This window comes from Odocoileus virginianus, chromosome 4 (genome assembly GCF_023699985.2).
Source record: "Odocoileus virginianus isolate 20LAN1187 ecotype Illinois chromosome 4, Ovbor_1.2, whole genome shotgun sequence".
Classification (NCBI taxonomy): domain Eukaryota; kingdom Metazoa; phylum Chordata; class Mammalia; order Artiodactyla; family Cervidae; genus Odocoileus; species Odocoileus virginianus.
This window is the reverse complement of record NC_069677.1, coordinates 51,850,648-51,859,129: the sequence shown is the minus strand read 5'-3', so window position 1 is coordinate 51,859,129 and position 8,482 is coordinate 51,850,648.

The window sequence follows — 8,482 nt, the reverse complement described above, 5'->3', positions numbered from 1 at the left end:
GGTGCTGCACAAGGTCTTAGTTGCTGAACACAGGATCATTGATCTTCGTTGAAGCACATGGTACTTTAGTTGTAGCAAATGTTAGCCCTTAGTTACAGCATGTAGGATCTAGCTCTCTGACCAGGGATGGAACCTGGACCCCCACATTGGGAGCGCAGAGTCTTAGCCCCTGGACCACCAGGGAAGTCTCCCAACTTAGAATATAATTGACCTTTTCATGTTATACCCATAAAGTTGTGGGCAATGATGCACCACCTTTAAAAAAACAAACAAACAAACAAAAATGCTGTGTCAGGAGACAAAAGACTTGCGGAGTCAACCAAGCTGTGTCCCTAACTGGTTCTGTGGATTTGGGAGAATCCCAGAATCTTATCTGGGTTCTTCATCTGTGAGAAAATGAGCAAGTAAACCGTTAAAGGCTGGAGAGAAAGGAATTGAAATAAATGATGTCTGTGGCATCTGTCACATCTAGTATCCCATGGATAGCTAATTTTGTTTTTAATTTTTATACAATTTTTAAAGATTTCTTTCCATTTACAGTTATTACAAAATACTGGTTATGTTCCTCCCATTGACAATACATCCTTGAGCCTATTTTACACCCGGCAGTATCCACCTCCCACTCCACCACCCCTGTGTTGGCCCCTCCAGCTCCTCCCCCACTGAAAGAGAAAGTGAAGTCGCCCAGTCGCGTCCAGCTGTTTGCGACCCCATGGACTGTAGCCCACCAGGCTCCTCCGTCCATGGGATTTTCCAGGCAACAGTACTGAGTGGGCTGCCATTGCCTTCTCCAGGGCCTCCCTGACTGGTAACCACTATTTTGTTCTCTGTGTCTGTGAGTCTGCTTCTTTGTGTTGTGTTCACTAGTTTGTTGTATTTTTTAGATTACACGTGTAAGTGATATCATAAGTATTTATCTTTCTCTGATTTATTTCACTGAGCACAATGCCCTCCAAGTCCATCCATATTCCTGTAAATGGCAAAATTGTATTCTTTTCTGTGGCTGGATAGCATTTATTGTATATAAATACCACATCTTTATCTGTTCATCTGTTGATGGGTATTTTGGTTGCTTGGTTCTTGTAAATAGTGCTACCCTGAACACTAGTGTGCATATATCTATTCAAATTATGGTTTTCTCCAGATATATGTCCAGGAGTGGGGCTGCTGGATAATAGGGCAACTATTTTTACTTCTTGAAGGACCCTCCATACTGTTCTCCATAGTAGCTATACCAATTTACATTCCCACTAACAGTGTAGGAAGATTCCCTTTTCTCCACACTCTTCAGCATTTACTGTTTGTAAACTTTTTGATGATGGCCATTCTGACCAATATGAAGTGATACCTCACTGAAGCTTTGATTTGCATTTCTCTAATAATGAACAATGTTGAACATCTTTTTATGTGTTTTTTGGCCATTGGTATGTCTTTTTGGAGAAATGTCTATTTAGATCTTCTGCCTGCTTTCTGATTGGGTTGTTTGTTTGTTTTTTATTTTGAGCTGCATGAGCAGTTTGTATATTTTGGAGATTTATCCCTTGTTGGCCACTTTATTTGCAAATATATTCTCCGATTCTGTGGGTTGTCTTTGTGTATTGTTTATGATTTCCTTTAATGTGCAAAAGTTTTTAATTAGGTCCCATTTGTTTATTTTTGTTTTTATTTTTGTTACTATAGGAGGTGTATCCAGAAAGATATCAGTGTGATTTAAGTCAAAGAGTGTTCTGCCTACGTTTTCCTCTAGGAGTTTTATAGAAGTTGGCTTTAAATTTTGAGTTTATGTTTGTATATGGTATTAGAGAATGTTCTAATTTCATTCTTTTACGGGTAGCTGTCAGTTTTTCCAGCACCACTTATTGAAGAGACTGTCTTTTCTCCATTGAACTTTCTTGCTCCCTCTGTTGCAGATTAACTGACCATAGGCGTTGGGTTTATTTCGGGGCTTTCTACCCTGTTCTCCTGATCTGTAACTCTCTCCGTGCCAGTATCATACCGTTCTGACTCCATAGTCTGAAGTCAAAGAGCTTGATTCCTTAAGCTCTCTTCTTCTTTCCTGGGATTTTTTTGACTATTCAGGGTCTTTTATGTTTCCATGCAAAATTTAAAATTATTTGTTCCAGTTCTGTGAAAAATTGGTAATTTGATAGGGATTGTATTAAGTCTTGACATGGAACAACAGACTGATTCCAAATCAGGAAAGGAGTACGTCAAGGTTGTATGTTGTCATCCTGCTTATTTAACTTATATGCAGAGTACATCATGAGAAGTGCTGGGCTGGAGGAAGCACAAGCTGGAATCAAGATTGCTAGGAGAAATATCAGTAACCTCAGATATACAGATGACACCACCCTTATGGCAGAAAGCAAAGAACTAAAGAGCCTCTTGATGAAAGTGAAAGAGGAGAGTGAAAAGTTTGGCTTAAAACTCAACATTCAGAAAACTAAGATCATGGCATCTGGTCCCATCACTTCATGGCAAATAAATGGGGAAACAGTGAAAACAGTTAGAGACTTTATTTTGGGGGGCTCCTAAATCACTGCAGATAGTGACTCCAGCCATGAAATTAAAAGATGCTTGCTCCTTGGAAGAAAAACTATAACCAAACTAGACAGCATGTTAAAAAGTAGAGACATCACTTTACCATCAAAGGTCTGTCTAGTCAATCTATGATTTTTCCAGTATTCATGTATGGATGTGAGAGTTGGACACTAAAGAAAGCTGATCACTGAAGCATTGATGCTTTTGAACTGTGGTGTTGGAGAAGACTCTGGAGAGTCCCTTGGACTGCAAGGAGATCAAACCAGTCAATCCTAAAGGAAATCAGTCCTGAATATTCGTTGGCAGGACTGATGCTGAAGCTGAAGCTCCAATACTTTGGCCACCTGATGCGAAGAACTGACACTGGAAAAGACCCTGATGCTGGGAAAGATTGAAGCCAGGAGGAGAAGGGGATTACAGAGGATGAGATGGTTGGATGGCATCACTGACTCAATGGTCGTGAGTTTGAGCAAGCTCCAGGAGATGATGATGAACAGGAAAGCCTGGCGTGCTGCAGTCCAGGGGGTCACAAAGAGTCGGATGTGACTGAGCGACTGAACAGAGCTGTATTAAATCTGTAGCTTGCCTTTGGTAGTATAGTCAATTTGACAATAGTTATTCTTCCAATCCAAGTACCCCGGGTAGATTTCCATCTGTTTGTGTCATCTTTGATTTCTTTCATCAGCATCTTACAGTTGTTGAAGTACACATCCTATACTCCTTAGGTAGGTTTATTCCTAGCTTTTTTATTCTTTTTAGTGTAGTGGTAAATGGGATTATTTTACTTAATTTCCCTTTCTGATCTTTTATTAGTATATAAAAATGCAACAGTTTTCTGTATATTAATTTTATATCCTGTGGCTTTAATGAATCCTTTGATGAGCTCTAGTAATTTTCTGGTAGCATCTTTAGGATTTTGTATGCATAGTATTGTGTCATCTGCAAATAATAACAGTATTACTTCTTTTTTTCCAATTTGAAACTCTTTTATATCTCTTTCTTCTCTAATTGTTGTGGATAGGACTTTCAAAACTATTTTGAATAAAAGTGGTGAGAGTGGACATCCTTGTCTTGTTCCTGATCTTAGAGGAAATGCTTTTAGTTTCTCACCATTGAGTATGATGTTAACTGTGGGTTTGGTGTATATGCCCTTATTATGTTAAAGTAGATTCTCTCTATGTGCACTTTCTGGAGAGTTTTTATCATAAGTGGATGTTGAATTTTATCAAAAGCTTTTTCTGCCACTACTGATATGATCATATGGTTTTTATTCTTCAATTTATTAACATGGTATATCACACTGATTGATCTGCAGATATTGAAAAATCCTTGCATCCCTGGGAGAAATACCACTTGATCATGGTATATGATTTTTTAATGTATTGTTGGATTTGGCTTGCTACTATTCTATTGAGAATTATTGTGTGTATGCTCATCAGTAATACTGACCTGAATTTTCTTATATTGTGGTATCTTTGGTTCTGGTATCAAAGTGATGGTGGCCTCATAAGATGATTTTGGAAGTGTTCCTTTCCTCTTCAATTTTTTGGAATAGTTTCAGAAATATTGATGTTAACTCTTCTCTGAGTGTGTGATAGAATTCTCCTGTGAGGCCATCTGTCCTGGACTTTTGTTTTTAATCATAGTTTCAATTTCAGTACTTGTAATTGGTCTGCTCATATTTTCTGTTTCTTCCTGGTTCAATCTTGGGAGATTGTACCTTTCTAGGAATTTGTCCATTTCTACTAGGTTGTCCATTTTGTTGCCATGTAGTTACCTATAGTAGTCTCTTCTGGTCCTTTGTGTTTCTGTGGAGGAGTTGCTTGTAACTTCTCCTTTTTCATTTCTAATTTTTTGATTTAGGCTCTCTCCCTTTTTTACTTGATGAGTCTAGCTAAAGGTTTATCACTTTTGTTTATCTTTTCAACGAACCAGCTTTTAGTTTCATTCATCTTTTCTACTGTTTTCTTAGTCTCTATTACATTTATTTCTGCTCAGATCTTTATGATTTTTTCCTTCTACTAACTTTGGGTTTTGTTTGTTCTTATTTGCCTTGTTGCTTTACGTGTAAGGTTAGGATGTTTGAGATTTTTCTTGTTTCCTGAGATAAGCTTGTATCGTTATAAACTTCCCCCTTAGAACTGCTTTTGCTGCATCCCAGAGATTTTGGAATATTGTGTTTTCGTTTGTCTGCAGATATTTTTTTATTTCCTCTTTCATTTCTTCAGTGATCTATTGCTTGTTTTTGTTGTGTGTTGTTCAGCCTCCATGTGTTTATGAGTTTTGTATTTTTTTCCCTTAAAGTCGATTTCTAATCTCACAGCATTGGGGCTAGAAAAGATGCTTGATATAACTTTAATTTTCTAAAACTTACTGAGGCTTGCTTTGTGGCCTATTGTGTAATGTATTAGGCTTCACTGGTGGCTCAGCAGTAAAGAATCTGCCTGCAATAAAGGAGTTGCAGGCAGCGTGATTTCAATCCCTGGATTGGGAAGATTCCCTGGAGGAGGGCATTGCAACTCACTCCAGTATTCTTGCCCAGAGAATTCCTTGGACAAAGGAGCCTGGCAGGCTACAGTCCATAGGTTTGCAAAGAGTCGGATACTACTGAAGCAACTTAGCACACACACATGTAATATATCCTAGAGAATGTCCCATGTGCACTTGAAAACAATGTGTATTCTGCTGCTTTCAGACTTGGATCACTAATTTTAAATTTAATATCTGCCTTAGAAACTAAGGCGTTTAACAGCTTTCTAGACCTTGGGTATTTTAACTTTTTGCTTCATCCTACTTCATACCAAACATATTGAAATGTACTCAGATTTTACATGAAATATAAATTATATGTATCTGTACATGTGCTTCATATTTTTGAGTCAATGACATTTTTAGTTTTAAAATATTTCTTTTACCTTAATGCTACAGGCATGTAGGTCTTAATGATACATAGAGCCTCCAAAGAACTATTCTTCAGATTCTCACAAAATGCATTTCAGTTTGACTTGATGGGTCCCAGCATGGAGAGCTGCTCCAAAATGGAACATATATTAAAATATTCTATTCTTAAGAAATAATAGCCACACAAGTCACTACATTCACTAGGAAAATCAAAGGAACTGGAATAAGTAAGGATTGGCAGAAAAGGTAGCCTACCAAAGTGAAGAGACTCAGAGCTATTCAAGTAATGTGGGTCAGCAGTTTGATGGCTCTTATATGGTCTCAGAATATGACTGTGGGAAGAAGTTAGCTGTATTTTAAATGTCTAAGATTTGAAAGGGAATTTTTTGTGAAACATTACAGCAGTTGAGGTACAAGAAAATGAGAAGTAGTCACCTTAAAAATTGCAAGGGTTATCAGACTAATTGGGCTATAATCCAAAGAACTTCAGTGGATTGAACCCTTCCTACAAAAGTTTAGGCAGTTAGCTCAATCAATATTTTGTGCAACTTCCATGAGTCCGAAGAATTATTGCTAAAGACTAGATCTGCTCTTTAACCTAGAAGGGCAATCCAGCTAGAGATGCTACATACTGATTTTTTGGAAAGAACAAGACCTTTTCCTCTAAGCCACCAGGGAAGCCCATGAACAAGACCTTTTCAAAAGAACTTTCTGCCCAGGGATCTTCAGTCCCTGAGCAGAGGTCAGGAAATTGCATGGCCTATAAACCCAGACTCAGCTCAGCCAGAAAAGTACCCCATTATACTGCTCATTTACTAGGATTCCAGCTCTTCTTTGATAAAGTCATCGAGTCAATGAGACAATCTGAGCTGGTGAAGACTTGGTCAACCCAAGAAATTCTTAATAACACCGAGTCAAAATAAAACATTTTGATCACACAGACTTTCAAAATGTTTGTTGCCACAGGCTGACCTGGTGACCAATAAGCTTATTTGTCACTTGAGTCTGCAGAAGGAAGACAGGAAATGCTTCTTTCTTGAAACTAATAAAACTGAATATTTATGCAATAAATGTCTGCAAGATACCAACTTTAATAAGAAAGATAGAACTAACATAATAATCCCTTTGTTGGAATGCCTCTGGCTTATGTATCATGTAGAACAAATTAAGAATTACTTTGCATTCCTAGACTTTATCATTATGAAATAACTATTTTTTAATCCAAAATTGCAAATAAAATTATGTAAAACCAGTAGTAAAAAATTAGTGAAAGATATTTTAAAACTATGGTTCATTTTGAAATCAACTAGATTTGGCAGGTATCTAACTAATTACAAATCTATTTTGTAACTTGAAATTAGGCCAAGCCATTAAGATAGCCTGTTCAAAACAGGCCAGGCTAGTAAAAGTGGAACACAAAAATTAGGATGAACCCAAAATGAGCAGAGCAGCTGCCTAACACCTGGCAGTTAATGAAAATCAAAGTTAAATTGTAGGAATAGCTAATGAAATGGTTGAAATATACATTGTAATAGACCTTGTCAAGGCAAGCATCTATAGACAAAGAAGGAATACTGCAATGAGGAGGAAAGGATTCAAGTTTTCCAAGGTAATGGGTTCTAGTTGAAACAATCCAAGCTCAAATCACAAAGGATCTCAGACCAACCAATAACTTAATTTTGATCAAAATAAGGAAAATATAGAAGCATGGCTCACGTAGAAGTACATAGAAATTGACAGTTATAAAATTAAAAAGGTCTCATTGCTGTCTCTTAACAACTCCAAAAGGAAAGAGAATAGGGCTAGAAGTAAGAAAATCTGTTATGAAGGAGACTGTGACCTTGAGCAAGTGAGTTAATGTCTGCGTGCTTAAATTTCACTTTCAAGCTGGGGCACTTAGACTGTGATGTCTTAAGTCTGTTCCAGCTTTAATACTGTATTTCATCAAAGCACTTATTGAAGTGTTTAAACAGGGTTACAATAAGAATAAGGACGTGATAGGAATCCCATGCTCTCTTCATTTCTTATCATTGAATTAGGCCCATAGTGCCTAGATTCAAGGTTCTCTTCTAACTTCCTTAATAAGACATTGTTTCCAGTGTTTAATGGATAACATTCATGATATCATGCAAAGTAACCTATAAAGTTTTCAGTGTGCTGTTTTGAAGTGTATTGTTTCTTAATTTGTTTTATTTATTTTTGCCTGCCCAGGGTCTTCATTGCTGCATGCGGGCTTTCTCTTATTGTGGTGCACAGGTTTCTCACTGCAGTGGCATCTCATTCCTGAGCATGGGTTCTAGAGAACAAGGGCTCAGTAGTTGTGGCAAAGGGGCTTAGTCACCCTGAGGCTAAGGGATTCTCCCAGACCGGGGTCCACAATCATGTCCTCTGCACTGGCAAGCAGACTCCCAGCCACTGGACCACCAGGAAAGTCCCTAAAGTATATTTTTAATAGTACAGCCATAAGAAAACTATTGAGCCTTACCTTTCCACGATAAGGAGCAGTGTCTATGGTTTTTCCTCTTCTATCTGTACTAGTTCTAAGATATAAGTGAAGTGAGTCCTTAGACCCTTACCCTTATCACCCATAACTTTGTTGTTGTTCAGTCGCTCAGTCGTGTCCAACTCTTTGCAGCCCCGTGGGACTGCAGCACACCAGGCTTCCCTATCCTTCACTATCTGCCAGAGTTTGCTCAAACTCATGTCCGTTGAGTCAGTGATGCCATCCAATCATCTCATCCTCTGCTGCCCCTTCTCCTCCTACCCTCAGTCTTTTCCAGCATCAGGGTCTTTTCCAATGAGTCAGATGTTTGCATCAGGTGGCCAAAGTTTTGGAGCTTCAACTTCAGCATTAGTCCTTCCAATGAATACTCAGGGTTGATTTCCTTTAGGATTGACTGGTTTGATCACCTTGCAGTCCAAGGGATTCTCAAGAGTCTTCTCCAGCACCAAGATTTGAAAGCATCATTTCTTCAGCACTCTGCCTTCTTTATGGTACAGTGGCTCAGCTGGTAAAGAATCTGCCGGCAATGCAGGAGAC